Raw genomic sequence first — 19,285 nt, 5'->3', positions numbered from 1 at the left:
TTACCATCATTGTTAGTTATCATAATCTTCATGACAACCCTATGAGGTAGGAGCCACTTTCTCCATTTTAAACATGAGGAAACGGAAGCTCAGTGAAACGGTAACTTGCCCAGTGGCGCCCAGCTATGTATAGTTAGTGGAAGAGCCATGATTCAGAAATTGATCAAATCTGTCTTTTAATTAGATTATCACCAATTTTTCAGAGTTTTATTTCAGTCCCAAGCTTTTAATGTGTGTCACATGACCATTTTGAGTTAGTGACTTTAAATACTGGAGACCCAGCTGGAACCCGCTAACCAAACCTACGTAAGAACATAAGTGAGGCAAAACATCCAGGTTTCCCAGTCGGTGTTTTTGCAGCCCTAATCATACCAGTCTAAGCCTGATGGGGTTTGTGATGGGGGACAGTTCCATCAGTGTGGCAACAGTGTGCTTGGTTTCCGTCAGACGCTGTTGGTTCTGTTGTACCTGCCAGGCTAGAGTACACACATTCGGAACCACAGGGGACACCCATTTTTCACCGTAGAGAAGAATGAATGTACAGCCAAGAGTTCCCAGCCAGGTCCCACTACAGTGGAAGTGACTGATTCCCACATGCTGCCAGCCTTGTAGAAGGAAATGGCAGAATCGTGTAATACACTAGCACTGTTGAAGTCCTACATTTCAGATGCTCTGCTGGCCAGTTTACGTAATATTATTTCACAGTAACTCATGAGAGAGGTCCTAATATTGTCTCCATTTTACACAGGAGGAGGTGAAGCTAAGAGAGGTTAAAGACCTACCCTAAGATCTCAAGCTAGTTAAATGGAGGTGGGGGGAACTGAAATTCAAGCCCAGCCATGGCTAGCTCGGTTGACTCCTGGTCTTAGCTTCTGTACAGTGCAAGTGCAGTGTACACCGAGCCGTAGCTTACCCAGAATGTGGAGGGCAGACTGGACCATTTAGCCCTGTCTTTAAACTCTGGTCATACAAAGCTATAGGGGTAATTGGTTTCTTTGGTGAATTAAACTAGGCAGGAGGGACAGAAATGATGCAACCCTCAGCATGGCTACTTCCAGAGCTGCTCTAATTACCCCATTTACAATGTTAGCCATTTAAAACACATTTGCTGAGAAAATATTTTATAGTAAAATGAACAGAAATACCCAATCAAACGATAGTGTTCTTCAGTGGCTAATTATTCCCTTGACTGCTTTATAATTCGAGACCAGATTCTCAGGCCTTAGGCAGATGTAAATCTCACAGAACTAGAAAAATGAAAAGTCAGTGCATTCACATGTTCATTCATTCACCTGCTATTGATTGAGGGCCCACTATGTGCCATATTCAAAGCAAGGATGCAGAGCCATGGAATGTCTTCAAGAAGAGGAAACATACAGAGATAATATTAAAAGACAGAGTACCAGAGTGTTTAAAGTTTGCATCTGATCTTGGTCACTTGACAGCAACATAATTGGTTTTGAAAACATGTATTCTCCTCTAGTGCTTTTAAACAAAAACATAGGGTGGCAAGCTGGGAAGGGATTAAGTACACTGTTTTGGTTGGGCTCCAGACATGAAGGTTTATTTAGTAAACATTTATTAAGCATCTGCTTTGTTTGTGGCACTTTGCCACATCCTAGGTCTTCAAAGTTACAGTTCTTAAGTCTTGAGAAGGTCAGTCTGGTTGACAGACAGACATGTAACTGAGTAAATTTCACCAGAGTGAACATTTCACTATAATGTGAATGTAGGAAGGGCCCTGAAAGATTATCTAGTCCAATCCCATTGATTTACAAATGAAGAAATATAGTTCAGGGAGGCTTACCCAAAGTTATATAATTAATGGAAGAGCCAGAAGTAGAATCCTAGGTCTTTTGCTGCTACAATTTACCTCTCTTTCTACCATTCCAGTCTATCTCCCATTGGACCCTCCCAGACATTCGCTCTAGAAGCTCCATTAAGTTTCTGCAGACATTGTGAACTTAAGTTGGATAGCTATTTCAGGGCGCCAAACCTGATATATTTTAGGTGCACACATGCATGCATGTGTGTGTGTGTGTGTGTGTCTTTGTGTGCTTGTGTACACACTCAAAGCGAGGACATTACATGTCATTATCATTCAGGAAGAAAGGCCTTGGCTGTCAAGAGCTGCTCAGTGATGCAGTCCCTTTCTGTTTTGGCCATTAAGGGTCTGATTGCTCCCAGCTCTCAGCTGGTTACGAGAGCGTGAAGTCTGCCTTCCCCAGGGAATGCCTGAACTAGAACAGAAAGCATATGTAAACTCAGCCTTGTTACCGTTTTATGATCAGCAAGTCTAAGTAATATATACCAAATGGCAGGGGTGGGGGAATCATTGTCCAGGTGTGATCCAGCCCTTACTCTATGTAGGCCTGAAAGGGGCAGGGCCATTTGTGGGGGGAAGGCGGGGAGAGGAAGTGAGGGCTGGGTAGACTGCCGAACTCTATTCATGCTTACACACCCATAGAATGCCCCTAGCAAAAGCTGATTTAAAACTAAAGCATTAATGAGATTCTACTGTAGCACCCCCCCCCCCACCTTCCTGTCATGATAAAATATAAAACTCTGCCAATCAGTCCTGCTTGAGGTTGAGAGGAACCTTTGAAAATATGCTCTTCCTTAGCTCTGTTGGGACCGCCTTCTGATTTAGCTGTGCACCATGCCATGACGTTTGCCATACAGGGACTTGGCCCAGTTGTTTTGGTGGCTATCATTTCCCTAGATTATGAACAACATTTTGGTCTTCTAAGCAAGCAGGGCACTGTTAAATTGTTATAAGCATGGCCCGTTAGTGCTTCGGTTTTCCTTCCCTAAGATGGTGTCCAGTCCTTTGGGCTACCAAGTGAAGGCGTGCAAGCACCAGTAGGGGTGTGGTTGCGGCCAGCGCCTCTGGAGGGGGTAAGCGTCGGTTCCCAAACTTGGCTCATCTTCACAAACACCTGGGGAACTTGTTAAACAGATTCCTGGAGTCCGGCCCTGGGAATTCCGATACCATAGGTCTGTGGAGAGGCCGGAGAATTTGTCATTTTGAAAGTGCCCCAATCGATTCTGATACTCCCTGAGGAGCAAATCCAGCCACATTGTTTGAAAGATAAGGTCCAGAGGTTGGAAATGAATGACAGTTCATGGCAAAGCTGGGACCTCGCATCCCACATAAAATGGGGTTGACATATGGGGATTAGCTGGGATGATAGGTTCAAAGTACCTGGCAGAGCTGGAGGCATGGGGCATATACTCACTAAGAGCCAGTCCAGTGCTCTTTCTACTACATCTTTCTAAATGCCAAATGAATGAGTTTTTCTTAAACTTATTTTTAAAGTGCTAAGACATATAATGTTATTTTAGTACAAACAAGTGAATCAAAACAGTGTGTGAAAATGGGTTTGTGTGCATGTATGTACTTGGGTGTGGGGGGCAGGAAGGGGAAAGAGAGAGAAAATTTGTACTGCAAAGTCCAAGGAAGTATTAGTGATGGGACTGCAGACAGATCCATCTTGACTCTTCATCTACACTTGTGGCCCCAAGCAAGTACTGAGAAGGTCTTTAATAGTATTTGGGTTGGAATATCACTGATGTACTTACCTTTTATTGAATTCCACATCTTATACCTCGAAGCAAATACAAATATGTACAGGTTTCACTATGTACATTTTCAGCATTGTTGTTACACTGCACCCAAATTGTTGAATGCCACAACCTTCTTTTTAAAATGCAATTGTTTTTACTCCGAAACCATTTTGATTGTCATTACCATATATTATGTGTGGATTATATGCACAGCCATTGTACATTTCACACCCATTAATTAAATGAGTAATTAATCAGCATGGATGTTTATTGCTCTGCTAGAAAGTTTTCCAAAACTTTCTGTGATTTCATTACCAACCCCGCAAAGTAATTGCTCACATAGCCTCACATGGCTGTTTGCACTTTAATTTTTCCATTTGTACTCATGTACTTTCTTTATTGATTCATCTCAGGGTTTCTCAGCATTAGTGCTTCCTCTCCCACAATTTCATTACCTTGGCTTGTTATATGCCTCACCGAATGTTGTGCAAAATTGCAACCTTTTCTACCACCGCTGTTTCTCCCCCTTTTTCCTCCATTGTGATATTTATTTTAGCACCCTCTGAAATAGGATTCATTTCTGGAAACATTTATTGAACATCTGATTGTGGAAGCACTATGACAGACACTGGGTGTCACAGAGAGTGGCTACAAAGATGACTGTGCCTCTGTTGCTGCCTCACTAGGCTGGTAGCAGAGCTAAGATTCAAAGCCAGAGCAACTCCCTACTGCTCTCAGGTACTTCCAGGCTGTCTTCACCGGAATCTCTTCATTCCCAGAACGTGGGCTAAGTAGGTTTCTAGTATCTTATTTAATATCCTGCTTTACTCTCTACTGTTTTTCCAGCTACACAATCAGTTTTTAAATTCATTCTCCCTCCGTGGAGACTCTTGCTGTAGTATTTCCCAATGAAGTACTAAAAAGCATGAGGTTTTTAGTCTTCCTGACTCTTAAAGGCACAGAATAGTTTCTAGTGGAAGAAGGAATGTTTGTGTAGGTGATGGAGCACACAGTCACACAGTGAAATGACTGCCTGGAATCTGCGTGAGCAGTGCCAGTGGTGAGCCATAGGGTTATCTTACAGTTGCAGTGTTTGAAATCTGCCCTTTGGACTAATAGATAGTTTTTAGTGCATTGCCTTTGATTTGGGACCTTAACAGTACATCCAAGTCTCCATTATGGAGTTTCCTTAGTTGAAGCATCTCCTACTGAGAACCTAACGTGCTCTGGTATCCAAGTACATCCATTTCCTTTGCGAGAATTTCTGAAGACATCTTCAGTGAAGTCAGTATTTATTTATGTGTGCTAGGAAGCCCTGGGGAAGATTCTCTGTTGATCCTCAATAATAATTCACTCTATCAAATTCTTATACATTGCTGTCTGTGTGAGTGACTGTAACTCATCAGAATTTCCAAGATTAGCCCTACCTTCCTCTCCACTTTTGAAGGCTGAGGTTATTTCTCAGGTGTCAGAATGTCAGTGTTTTTCTCCTCATGCTATTGCTTTGGACTTTCCCTTTTTAGTCTCAGATAGAGATACCTTGTCTGAATTCATACCAGTTGTTTGCAATACGAAGTGATTTCAAAGTTATACAAAGAAATGGGGTGCTACCTAATTAGTGTCTGCAGGTCAGTATCTAGAACTGTGGTAAGCAACTTTATTTCCATGAGGTCCATTTCTGGTAAGACAAAAATGTTTACAGGTTGCCATCTTTTCTCAACTCACAATAAAAATAACTTTACTGATTCCCACTGGGAAAATATATAGTTTTTAAACACAGATTACCTATTTATTGAAGAGAAGACTACAAAGGAAAAAATTGGTATGACTTTTAAGCACTAAATGTTCATTTTGAGGCAAGTTTCAAACAATAGTCACACAAGGGAAGCTTTTTTAAATGCTTCTTTCTGAAATTACATATATTACAGGTCATATTAGGAAATTGTGTGGGCTCTTCATGCATCTAGAATTACTTGTGTTGACCTTGACCAGAAATGGCAGCATGATTACCGGTTGTTCTGTATGTTCCGAATCTCTAGAAGAAAGTTCTCCTCCTTTCTGTGGTCTGTGCGTGAATGTGGCAGGAACATGTCTTCAAGAACCACGAAAGATCTGAGATTTTTACCCTAATTGCAAGCTAACCAATGAGTCGGCCATAGTTTCAGGGATGCTGATTAAAGACATGAGACTCCTGGCTCATAGAGTTATTTCTCATAGCCATAGCAGTAGCAAAATTATCAGTATTTGTGCCAGATCCCCAAGTTTCAATTCCCATGGGGTAAGGCAGAGAGTGCCAGATGACCCCTGCATGCTCAGTGAGCTGATTTACAGGAGAGGAGCCTGGAGCCTAGGGGACTCAGATCTATCATGACAGGTGGAAAGCCTACCTGTTCTTTTGTCCAAAGGGAAAAACACTATCTCTGTCTTCCAAGGCTGTTTGCTCTACAAACACAGTGTGAGAAGGTAGTCTGGGGAATGAAGTACCTCTGTTTATATGATATGCAGAAACACAGGAGACCCGTGGAAAATCATCTTGCAGCACACAATCCCCCAACCTTGGATGGCTGCGAGAACCTCCTAGATGCACAGTGCCTGTGGAGGATCAGACAAAGAGCTTCGAAGTTAGCGGGGGACACTTAGCTTAGCCCTGACTTAGCCAAAAGGCAGGGTTATGTGCCACCTGCTGGAAGGTGGCAGAAGGCACAGCCAAGGACAGAACAGTGAAGAACAGTACAGTGTTCTCAGCTCTTCAGAGAATATTGTAAAAAGAAAGTATGAAAGTATTCAGAGATTACTTTAAATAGGAAGTATGGGTGTCACCTCTTGTTAAGAATAAACAGTGACTTTGGGCCCCCAGCTACTATGCTGTTGCGCTCTTTGTGGGTCTCCGAGCTATTGTTTCCTTTCTTTCTTGTTCAGGTTCTGGGGCTGGGAGTGTGCATTGGTAAGTGGCTTGGCTGAGAGAAGTTTTCATTTGTCAGGTGAGGGATGTAATAACCACAGAGGAGTAAACAAATGCTTATCCATGTCTGCTGGGAGTGACGTGGAAGACTGCTTTGTCCTCAGAGTATATTCAGAAAGGTTAGAAAGTCAGGAATATTCGCCCAAGTGGATGGAAGTCCAGGAAGAGTCCTCCTTGTGACCTGACATTCTGAGAGCCCATGTGCTCCCAGAATTGACAGTAAAAGGAGTCCCAAATGCCATTTTTACATTGGGCGAACATAAGAACGAGAGTACAGTGAAAGCCGTCACCTACCACCTGCCCGGGCAGGGCAGCAAAGCCCCCTGGCTCCTTGCTCTTGTCATTGCAAAACCTGAAACGCCTCAGAAAACATGGAGTCATGTACACTGTGTGATTCCTCTGATTCCCTTGCCCGGACTCAGAATAAGGTCACTCTTGGCCACCTGTGGTGCTACATCATTCACTCCCAATAGCATCACAGGTGACCTTGGCTCACTAACCTCTTCTGTGTGCCTTTTGCTATCTTGCCCAGGTCTCTGGAAGAAAATGCTTTCTACTTGGATGGTTTCTTAAAAGACAATCTTCCCACCCCCACCCGAATAATGGAGGACCTATTTTGAACATCACAGAAACATTTTTAAATGGGGTCATGCTGTAATCCAGTAATTTCCTCAAGGGAGAGGGTGGTTACGTTTGCTGTAATGAAGAGTTTCACAAAAAGGCCAAGATGAGGGAACTGGGGACTGATTTCTTCCAGCATGTTGCAGCCTTTGTAAGATAAAATACAAACCTCATCATTACCGGCAGCCCCACGGTGCTGAGTGCTGGTGCTGGGCTCTGTTCTGGGTCTCGCGGTGTATCATTCACCCCCTAATGTTCATAAAGGAAGAAAACCTTTGTTTGGTGAAAGTATAGACTTCCAATGTCCCTTATAAATGTCCCTTTGGGGATCGGGATTCAGAATGCATGAGCCTTCTCAAAAGCAATGCTGGAATGGGCCTGAGGAATCTTACCAGCTTGATGAAAATGTTCTAGAAGTGGTCTGTGTGGGTGGTTCCACAACTTGGTAAATTTAATTAAAAAATCACTAAATTGTACAGGTGAAATGGGTGAACTGTAGAAATCCAAAGGTATACCTCAATAACACTGTAAACATTTTTTTTGTAAATAAAAAATGGTGGAATTCATATATAAAGCATCTTAAATATAACAATGTGTAAGTGTATTATAAAACAGCTAGTAAAAGAGTACATGTATAAATATTAAGCATATCATTCAAACAAATTACTATATAAAGTAAAACAAAAACAAATAAAAGCAAGCTGGAAGCTGGGAGACAAAAAAAAATGTCCCTTTGGGAGGCGCATAATCTCGTAAGGCTGCTTTCATATTTCGGACGGGGTGGGGGAGGGTCGATGCTGCTGCCTTCTTCTCCAATTCAAATCCTTTCTGAGAAATATTCAGAAAGCAAATTAATTTTTCCATTTTTCATTCCACTCAGAATGCCTAAACCAGATAAAGTAGGAAACAGAGTCATTATATTTGGGTGCCGTCTATTATCATTTACTGACTGAGAATCTATCTAAGCCTTTCTGCTTTTTGCAGATAATTATTTTGTTCCTAAATGTAGGAAAGAGTGATTGTAATCAGTATGTTTGTACTTTCAGCCACCAATAGAGCCCATCAAAGACAGGCAGTAGCAATAAACCTCATAAAATATGCAGCCCAAGCACTGCTTGAAGTTAACGTGCTGCCTTATTTTTTTTTTCCAAAGAAAAAAATTCTACATATGATTTTGGAAGTCACTCTTGGTATTCTTATATAGTCAATAGACAAATCCCTCTCTTTCTAACTCAAGCCTATGCTGTGAATTATTTTTATCAGAAAAACTCCTGAAGTAGAGCTGAAGGAGACTGATCTGGCATAGACATCAGCCTGTCCACATATACATGTTTCTTCTGAGTTCTGTAAGTTTCTCCTATGCTTCTAGAAAAGCATGAGTAATCAGATCTACGTTTGAGGCTCAGGTTCATGGGATGAAACCTAAGAGCATAGTGTTTGTAAAGGAATTCCTCTAAATTCTGCTGAAAGACTTCTGCCCTCTTTCTCCAGCTGCCCAGCCTCCACTCTGACCAACCTCTACTCTAAGCCGGTTTCTTCTCCCTGTCCTTCAAGATTGTAACTTGCTCAGGGTCTTGTTCACTATGTCTGTAGTTGGTTTAAAATGACAATATTTGATCATAGTTCAGTCATCACAAGAGGCCCGTTGCAACTTCTGCTTGTTCCCTAACGTGTTCCCTTTCCTACAGAACAAGCACTTCACTTAGCAAAATTAGATATTGCTAGAAACTCTTCAAAAGGATCTTCAAGGATGGAGATCTCAGTTGCTGTGACACAGTTGGAGGGAGGGGAACTATTTAAGGGTATGTGAACCTTCTGGTGCTTCTGAAATCTCCTGCTTTGCACTGTCTGCTGGAAATCACAGTAGTCCGGGAATCGGAATATTGGCATCGGCTCTCTGCCTTGTGCTACCTCTGGACAGTGGCCTTGGAAAAGTAACTTAATCTATATACAATGAAGCTAATGGTAATGAGGGTGATCATTTATTAAGCACTTGCTACGTGCCACACACATAGCTCTAAGCTCTTTACATGGATTAACTCACTTAGTGTTTACAACAATCCTGAGAAGGAAGGATCATCATTAGTGGCATTTTACAGGTTAGAAAACTGAGGCAGAGAAGCTTGGAAGTAGGTGCCAGCTACAAGTGGCTTTGGCTGCTCTCTACTGCAGGAGCTCTCTACTGCTCTCCCCTGAGGAGCTCCTCGTGTCCCAGGGCCAGACCCAGTCTTCAAATGTGTGGGCAGAGCCTGCCACCCTCCCTGGCTGGATGCAAGCTTACTTTGTTGGTAGAAATGACACAGAGTGGAGAGCCAGGAGGTTGCTAAGGGGCTTTCACTCCTGCCTGCTCTCTCAGTGATTACTCATCCTGTTTCCTACACGTGGCCTGTAGAATAGCATGGAAACTTCCAATGGGCTTAGCATTTCTTTTCTGCTTTTCCCCACACTTGTATTAACCTAATAAGATTTTTCTAAATCTGCTTGGAGCTCAGACTTCATCCACAATGAGGGGCTATCTCATTTACCTTTTTATTTAAAAAAAAAACCCACTCTTGATGAGCTGAGGTTTAATGGATACTTTAAAACATATATATGTCACCTACATTTTTCCCCTATATCAGAAATCCAAAGAATGGTGAAACACCAAGCTCTGTGACTTTCTTATTATGCATTAAATCCTGTAATGATCTCTTTCCAAACATGGAAGGAGTTTGGTGGTAACTGAGTTTCTGATTTACTCAACTGTCCCATGCTCCTTAACAAATCCTCAATGTAAAATTAATGGGTTTCTTGACTGTAGCAACCTTCTAGCAGATTTTTTTAAAATTAGGAACATTTTAAATCACCTCTGAACAGTCTCTTCACAAGTTTTTCTGAACAAAGTACTCTAGACAAAAGAGCAGGAAACTAAATTGGTGTCCTTACTCTGATTAAAAGTGAAGCAGTAATTGTGATAAATTGGCTTAATGAAATTTGACTTATAGAAGCTATAGAATACATGCTATATTTCCTTCCAGTATGAAAGGATGTTAACAACTCCCAGATCACAGAGGGTAAAAGAATACACACTGGTGGAAACATTTCCCTCACACATCTGTGTTTATCAAGTTTTAAAGTCTGTTTCCTCTCCCACCATTTCTTCTAAATCTGTAATGCATTGATTAAAAAAAAATGAATGCATGACTCAAACTGCTCTGCTGTGAAAAGCCCCATTCAGATTTGTCTCAGCTCTGGTTATCATTGACCAGAGACTCTTGGAGATACCAGGAATAATAAATTACAACAAACATTCATTTTTAATAGCACCATAGAGATTTTTAAGAGCAACCATGGAAAGCTGAGTCGATACCCTGCCCAGAAATGGGTCAGCGTGGGGTTGCAAGAGACAGAGTAAGAAAAGGTTGTGTGCTATAGAAGAAAGAACATAGGTTTAGGAGCTAAGATGTGAATCTCTGCTCAGCCATTCCTTATCTTAGTGACCCTGGGCATAGTGCATAATCTCCCTGAACCTTAGTTGCTTCGCCTATAGAAGGGGGATAAAAATGCCAGCATTTTAGAATGACTATGAAAATCAACAATGCCTGGCACATTGTAGCACTATAAAATCTGACCTGTAACATGATCCATTTCAGATGCTGTGAGACAAAGTGGCCTTTTCTTCTTAGGTCTTCCCTCACGTGTGCTCTTCATCTTTGGGGTCCTCTCATTAGCAGCACCATTGATAGTAAGTACATATGGAGCTCCTGTGACAAAAACCCTATGCCAGGAGTTGGGAATATAAGTATCAGGAAGCTCTTCCAAGAAACCAAAGCAATTGGTTTGCAGCAGAATTTTTAATTTATTTTCTTAGTGTCAGGATGGCTGCTTCAGGTGAGGTGGCTTGGCCAGATTCTCTACATTTCTCCTAAGGACATGGACTTCCTACTAGTCTTTGACTCACTGTGTTATTCAGCCTGTGTGGCTGTAGGCCTCTCCTTCCATTTGTCCAACTCTTGCTACTAATAACTGGGGGGATCAATCATGTTCTCTTAGATGTTCAGGTGGATTGATTCTAAGCCAGGCAGAACACGTTGAACACACCAGTTTTCTAGCTGCTCACAGTGGTCTTCATATAAGACTCATGAATAAAGGGCAGTATGATATATCTAGATTCCTGATGGGGATTTTTGGCTTTTATCTTCCTTTCCTCGGGTGTAGAGGTGAAATCCTTGGGAGGAGAGGGAGAATTCAAGCTGTGTTTATTATGGCTCCTTTGATTTGGAGTATGTATCATGCAGTATAATGTGAAATTGCTTTTGTTGAGTACCACTGTTAAATGATAATTAAATTTAGGTCGGTGTAAAAATGAATAGATGTCTATTACATATCTTTGGGATAATTTAATGATGTCTCTTTGTTGTAGATATTATCGTTTTATTAAATCGCTAAATTTTCTTGTCTATTCTTAGCTGTCCTGCTGACTCAAAGTCTCCTCCCCCTTTATAATGAATGACAGTCACTTTTTTGAGTCTTGATTTGGGTTATCACTCTATTTCTTTTGACGGAGGGAAAGGGAGGAAGCTGTGGGGAAGGAAGTGAAGGGAGTTTTAGTGGAGTAAAAAGAAGATGGAAAGTGAATCAAACCATTTGAAAATGAGTTTTTCTAGGTACATGTCCTCTGCAGTGTTTACTTAATATAATTATTGCCCCACTCATGCTAGCACAATACAAATAAGTTACAAATTCTATATTTTAAAAAATATGGAAAAATACTATATGTCTCAACTATGACTTACTTGCCATTTTCTTATAGCAAGCATCAGTTTTAATGTGTGAGACTATCATTCTCTTCTCCTCACCCCCTAGTATACAGTGTCTTATATAGAGTAGGTGTTTAGTTCTTCTTTTAAATCAAGCTAAAGGGAAATGGAGTTCACCCTTGGGATAATGAGGCACCATCAAGAGCACAGACAGCGTGAATCTCTACCCACAAAATCAGAAGTATGAGAAAGAGCACATCTTCTACTATTATTTTAAATGGTAGGCTTTTTTAGAGCACTTTTAAGTTCATGGAAAATTGAGCAGGAAGTACAGAGAGCTCCCATAATACCTCCTGAGCCCACACACCCACAACCTCCCCCTCTATCACCATCCCCTTCCAGAGTGGTACATTTGTTACAACCAATGAACCTACATTGACATGTCACTAGTATTTCCTTTTAAAACTCTTCTTATTTGCAAAAGGCTGGTAGTAATAACCTCTCTTTCATGCCCGATTATAGTAATTTGAATCTTCTTTCTTTTTTCTTTGTCACTCTAACTAAAGGTTTATCAATCTTGTTGATCTTATCACAGAACCAACTTATGATTTTGTTGATTTTCTCTAATGTTTTTCTATTCTTGATTTTACCAAGTTCTGCTCTACTTTATAGATCTTTCCTTCTTCTTGGTTAGTTTTAATGTGCTCTTCTTTTTTCTAGTGCCATAAGGTGAAGTTTAAGTTATTTACTTAGTATCTTTTTTTTTCAAAATAGTTGTTTAACACTATAAACTTGCCTATATGCCCTGCAATAGCTGCATCACATACGTGTTGGTATAATATGCTTTCATTTTCATTAATCTCTAAGTATTTCATCATATCCTTTGTGATTTCTTATTTGACCCTTTCATACCTAGGGTCTTAGAGATAACACACTTACCAGTGTGTTGTTTAATATCCACATATATGGTTACTTAGGAGTGTGTGGTTTAATTCTCATATGTATGTGGATTTCTTAAATTTCTTTCTGTTATTGGTTTCTTATTTTATTCCATAGTGGTTCAGAAACATAGTTGGTGTACTTTCAATCCTTATTCACTTATTGAGGCTTGTTTTATGGGCTAGCATATGGTCTAACATGGAGGATGTTCCATGTGCATTTGAGAAGAATATATATTCTGCTGTCCTAAGGTGCAGTGTTCTATAGATGTCTGATTGGTTTGTAGTGTTGTTCAAGTTGTATTTCTTTGTTGATGTTCTGCCTAGTTTTTCTATCCATTATTGAAAATGGGGGTATTGAAATCTCCAGTTATAATGGCTGAATTGTTTATTCTCCTTTCAGTGTTTCAGTTTTTGCTTCACATATTTTGGGGCTCTATTGTTAGATACATGTGCCTATAAATGTTATATTTTTCTGATAGATTGACCTTTTATCAGGATAAAATGTTCTTCTTTATCTCTAATAATATTTTTATCTAATGTTTATTTTCTTCTAATATTAGTATAGTCATTACAGCTTTCTTACACTGATAACAGCAGTGCCCTGTGAATTCCTTCCCAGAGGGAAGATTGGAACCGCATTGTCCAATCTGTATCACGTGGCCATTGAGTACATGAAATGGAACTAGTCCAAGTTAAGATGAAAAAAAGAATGTAACATATCTCATTAACAATTTAAGAAATATTGATTACATGTGAAAATGATAATTTTATGACATATTGGGCTAATTAAAAATACTAATTTCACCTATTTCTTCTTACCTTTTAAATGTGGCAATTAGAAATTTTGAACCTAATTTTAAAGCACAAAGAAGTGGATGGCTGCAAAACAAGACTGAGAATCAGTTGGCAGAACTGACAGTAAGGAACTACCCCAGGGCCTTTTCCAGCATAACAGATCATTTTCAAACTGTAGGAAAACAAGTAGACAATTATTTGGCCACCATAGTAGACAGGGCATTTTAAGAAAACCAAAGGAGTAGTTTATCTGTATCTCACTGGATTTAGTTAGTATAAATCTGAAGTAGATTCTGATAATTTAAGCTGTGTACTATAAGCCCTAGAGAAACTACTAAGAAAATAACAAAAAAAGTAAAAATAAATGTTTAAAGGAATCAAAATGTTAAACAAGAAAATATTCACTTAATGGAAAAGAAAGCAAACAATGAACAGAGACACAAAAAGACATGAGACATGCAGAAAACAAAGAGTAAAATGGCAGGTGTAAATCCTACCATATTGGTAATTACATTAAATGTAAATGGATTAGACACTCCAGTCAAAACAGACATTGTCAGATTGGATAAAAAATACATACAACTTGTAGGCTATCTATAGGAGACATATTTTAGATTCAAAGATACTAACAGATTGGATAGAATTGAAAAAGATATATCATACAAATAGTAAGTGTAAGAAAGCTGTAATGACTACACTAATATTAGAAGAAAATAAACATTAGATAAAAATATTATTAGAGATAAAGAAGAACATTTTATCCTGATAAAAGGTCAATCTATCAGAAAAATATAACATTTATAGGCACATGTATCTATGGGCCATCAGGCTTTCCTTAATCTAAATTACCTGCCTGCTCCTCCTTTCCTTCCTTCACTCATTTCTTTTAGTACAGCATCTAGATTTCCCTACTTAAGAGTATTAGCCAGAAACCCCACCCCACCCCAGCCAACCCTCCTGGGCACCAGCCGTGGATTTCAAAGTTACAACAGAAGGGAAAGAAAGAAAAACACTCACTGAATACAATTTTCAAGGCAACGCACCACTTTGAAGAAGCAGCAAGTGAAGACATCTATTTGGAGAGCTTTACTCTGCAGCATGAAAGAGACTACTGGACAAAAAAGGAAACAAATCTTTCAGCCCAGCAGCTAGAAAGGCTTAACATAGACAGAGCAGACATTTCCTTGTTTTATCTTTTCAAGCCAGAGTGGGGAGATTAGTTGGTAGAATGTGGTAGACAAGCCAGCAGGGCAGAAAAGTGAAGGTTAGAAACATAGCAAAGTAAACAAATGTGATGTGGCTGCGTGTTGTAAAGACAGGAAAAACAAATATTAAGTGGGTATTTTAGTAGCATCTGTAAGTTCTTGGATCAAAGGAAAAATCTGTAACTACTTCAAGATGTTTGCTTTGTACTGTTTGGCTAATTGGCTAAATGAAACATTAACTTATAGGGGGGAGTGACACACTTAAGCGTAGAAGTAGAGACAGATAGTCCAGTTTAAGCCCATGTACACTTGTCCATAAAAAAGACCCTCAGTACTTGTCTCTTCATTCTTGGGATTGGCTTCATGGCATTTTTGTAAGCTGGGGCTCTCTTCTGTCAGGGATGCCACAGCAAGTATCCTCCCAAATCACAAGCTTCTCATAATGGTCTGTGTTCAAAAACATCCCAGGGAACCACTGACATTGGGTTAGGGCCTTTGTTTCTCTTATCGAAACCTTCTCCCCATCTCTGATCCTGGAAAATGTTCTCACTTTTCTTGGTCTCGCCTTCTTCTTACCCTTGTCCTGTAGGTGGAATAAAGTTTGGGTTTTATTTTTTAATCAGTTTTTCACTTTACCTTTCGAGTCAGAAAAGGCTACATTCGGAATGACCCTCAAATATCTAGGATAGTCTCCTGACTTTGAAGATGAGAATGCTGGGGCACATGATTTGAGGCAAATGATTTGCTAAAACTGAGCCAGTTAATGTTAAATCAGGGTAAAACCTATAGCTTCTGAGAAACAGGCGAGTACTCTTCCTGCTATACCGTCTGTTCTTTTGATATGACATAGTGAGTACACTCCTAAGGTTTGCTTTTAGAATTATTCTACCTTCTTCTACCTAAAAATATTCAAGTAGCATCTAAGATGCTCCTTGATTTTCTTTGCTTTTTGATTGTAGAATTCCTAGAAATCACAATAGATGCATAATTAGTATGGATTTCAATGCACAGACTGCCAAGAGCATTTTTATGTGAAGAAGAAAAATGAAAAAGACAGAGGATGAAATTTCTTGCCAGGTTTTTTTGGATCTATTTTTTCACAAGTTACCTGAGAAATTCCTTATGTGGAAGGAATCAAATATAAATATGCAATTGAGGCTAGGAGAATCTTTGAAATATGTGGCTCTGTAAAGTAGTGAATTGAAACTGTCAGTCCTCTTTCTCCCTGCTTCCACTCTTACACGAGTCTAAGCAAATCAATGTGAAAGTGTTGCTCAAAATGTGCTCCAGTTATAGCCAATTAAAGGTCAGCATATATAATTTACACAAATGGATGGGCAGGAACAAAAGGTATCTGTCTGTTGGGCCCTGAGGAGTGATTGCATTTCATTTGCAGATGAGTATTACAGAGGTCATTGAAAATGCAAGATGCAAATCATTGTTGTTGTTGCTTTTTTTACAAAGCAGTTTTTCTAGGTTTGGTCTCTTAGCTTGTGTTATTCTCTTGTTTGCATGCATGCTATAGTCATTAGTACAATTGAATTATAGAATGACCTACACTGCTAGACTGTTAGGCTGCTTGATTGAAATTATCTTTAGAATGGAAATCAGAGAACACTTTTAACCTTGTTAGAGCACCACTGTACCGTTGATTAATATATAAAGCAAGTCATAAATTTCACAGTGAGCTATTTATTTCCAGACAATCTTGTGAAAGCAGTTTGGGCTATATTATAGAAACTTCCTTCATACCTTCGTCAGCCTGACACTAATGATCCTGATTATTTCTAGGACTTTCAAAGTGTCAGTGTTAATTAAACTAATGCTTTAAAATATGGGCAGAAAAGAACATTTGAATATGATATCTTAAATGTTTGACAATGTATATGAAGCTTCTTTTGTTTCCTGGTTAATTTCAGAGAACTGAGTTCATTCGGTAAGGTTTCTCTCCAGTAGCAAATGCTTGCCTGACTCAGGGGCAGACTATAGCCAGTCACAGACTATTACCAAGGTCACAGCTTCCATCCATACGTTCAGTGAGTATATGCTGAGTACTTTAGATATGTTCTGCACTGGATCATGTGATATGAATAAAAGAATGAAAAAGCCAGCACCAGCCCTCAAAAACTTCATGGCCTGGTGAGGCGTGTAGCCACAGTCAAAGAACAGATGAGTGTGCGCAGACAATTTAAAGACAGGTTACGAAGGTATCAAACCGAGCCTAGGAAGGTCAGGGAAGGTGTCTTAGAGGACTTCTGCCTAAGTGAAGCCTCCTTCAGCAACTGAAAAGTCAGGGGCAGGGTTTGTGGGAAATCAGTGACTGGTGGAAGGAACCACAGAAGCTTGGGGTTTAGGCGGAGACTAAGAACTAAATGGAGGGAAGAGGATCTTTCTTACTTCCAGACCTCACTCTATGGCCCAGGCCCCTGTCCTGGGCAGTACCAGGCCACCCAGATCCTGAGACCTTACAGTAACCCTGGAAGAAAGGACTCTGGTGTACAGCTTTTCTGGCTCCAGCAACAAGAGGGCAGCATGGTGCCAGGAGAGGTCAGGCCTCCCACACTGGTCCAGCACCTGCATGTATGGGACGTTTGGAAATAGGAGCCTGTGGGACTGGGAGGGCCTGGATTGCTTCCAGAAAAGGAAAAAAATATGTTTGGCTGGGAGGGGGAAACGGTCCTGTTTCTAAAGAAACCACCTCCTATAAAATTGTAGCCTTGCTTTTAGATTCCTATTAGGGGAATATAGAACTAATTAAGAGACCTGAACATCATTAATATTTTTTCTATTTGAGTTTTATGAGTACTAATTTAAAGAAAGAGCCTTCATGAAGTCACTTGGAGAAAAGCTAATGTATAGCTTTTCAGCATAGTGCCCTTCAAGACTCAAGTTATAGTCAATCATAAATCGCCTACAAATAGCTAATTGCTAGCTTCCAGAGTAAAATGTACTTATTATCTCAAATTGCATACATAGCTTCAAAAGTCAAGCTACCGCCAGCCAATCTGTTTTTAGAGAACGTTGCTACAGGAGATACTAAGCCTAATGGCCTGGGTGGATAGGATGCTGAGGCCACTAGCTGGACTGGGCGGGGGGGGTACTTCAAGTTCCTGGGAATAGAATTGGGTGAGCTCATTGAGTCCACAGTGATTTTAAGTAAACTCTGTGCCATGGCAGAGATTCATATAGTGACTTGTGGCTCTCATTTGAGAATATCCTAGAAGGTGACTCTATTTCCTGTCTAAATTCTGTCCCTCCTTTCCTTCCCTTCTCTTCCTTCTCATTCTTCTTCTTTAAGAAAAAAAAGTGCTAGAGAGAACATATTGCAATTTCCTTTTAAGGGAAAACCTGCTACAGGGTGTTTCACCTCCAGAGGCAGATCTTTTACTGCAGAAGTGAAGCCCAAGGCATTTGCACTACCACGTTGGCCACTGGCATGGGAGTATAGCTGTTTGCACGTGGGGAGAACCGGCGCCAGGCTTGTGCTTTTCTCTTGCCCTTAGGACAGGTTGCAGGACTTAAAGTGGAAACTCAATAAAACTTTCAGACTCAAATAAATAGAACCTAGAAGGCTTGTTTCCCTGGAGATGGGGAGGCACCATATGTCAGTTTCATGTTTTTAATCAAAAGGCCAAGGCTTCATCTAGATTGTAGTAATAAGTATTTGCTTTCCAGAGATTTTCATTGAAATGACAAATGTCTTTCCTTTAACTATTTCTCATGCGCTTTCACCTGATCAGAGAAAGATCCAGTGCAAAATAAAATGTTCTTAAGAATTTCCTATAAGACCATTTCCTGTATGATGTGCTGTTGTTATCCAACCTGTTTATGAGGGAGTAGTTATAACATTTGGTTGCACAAGAAACAGGGGAACCCAAACTCTGGCTCTGGTAGTGCTGCTTCCAAGACCCTCAGAGCTTGTTTAGTCCACTTGGGTTCTTGTACCAATCAGACTGGGAAGGAGAGATGCGTGTAAAAGCAAACAGGATACTGGACATAACCATGGTAGGACAGAGTCAAGAGGAATCATGTAAAGTATGTTAAGAAGTACCCTGTGTCACTTTTTAAAATTTTAGGTAAGATTAGGGGGTGGGGTGAGAGAGTGGGCATGTGTAAGGATTAGGGGTAAGGGAAGTGCTGTTTGTTGAGTCCCTTTCATGTACTAAGCTTTGTACTAGGAACTTTATATAGATTCTTTCATTTAACCCTCACCACTATCACATAAAGTGGAACTTATTATTGTCCCCATTCTACAGATGAGAAAGCTGTGAGGTTTAGAGGAGTGAAATCACATATGTTCTCTTTCCCTTTGAGAAGCAGCAGGAGACCTGGGACCAGATGTCTGTGTTTTGGGGGTTCAAGTCAAAACACAAAGGCCTTGCCTCCAGGCCCATGTTGCCAAGTCTGTAACCTCGGAGCAAATACAAAGACTGGCATGTCAGTCATGAAGTCAGT

General features: G+C 40.2%; 1 protein-coding gene across 1 annotated transcript in view; it reads left to right on the top strand.

Annotated features, from left to right (window-relative positions):
* The window catches only part of GPC3 (glypican 3), a 410,784-nt gene that overhangs the window by 226,753 nt on the left and 164,746 nt on the right, over window positions 1-19,285 (top strand). The gene's annotated exons all lie outside the window — the stretch shown is intronic.

The sequence above is a fragment of the Manis javanica genome, chromosome X (assembly GCF_040802235.1).
Source record: "Manis javanica isolate MJ-LG chromosome X, MJ_LKY, whole genome shotgun sequence".
Lineage (NCBI taxonomy): Eukaryota > Metazoa > Chordata > Mammalia > Pholidota > Manidae > Manis > Manis javanica.
This window is presented reverse-complemented; position numbering and strand designations above follow the sequence as displayed.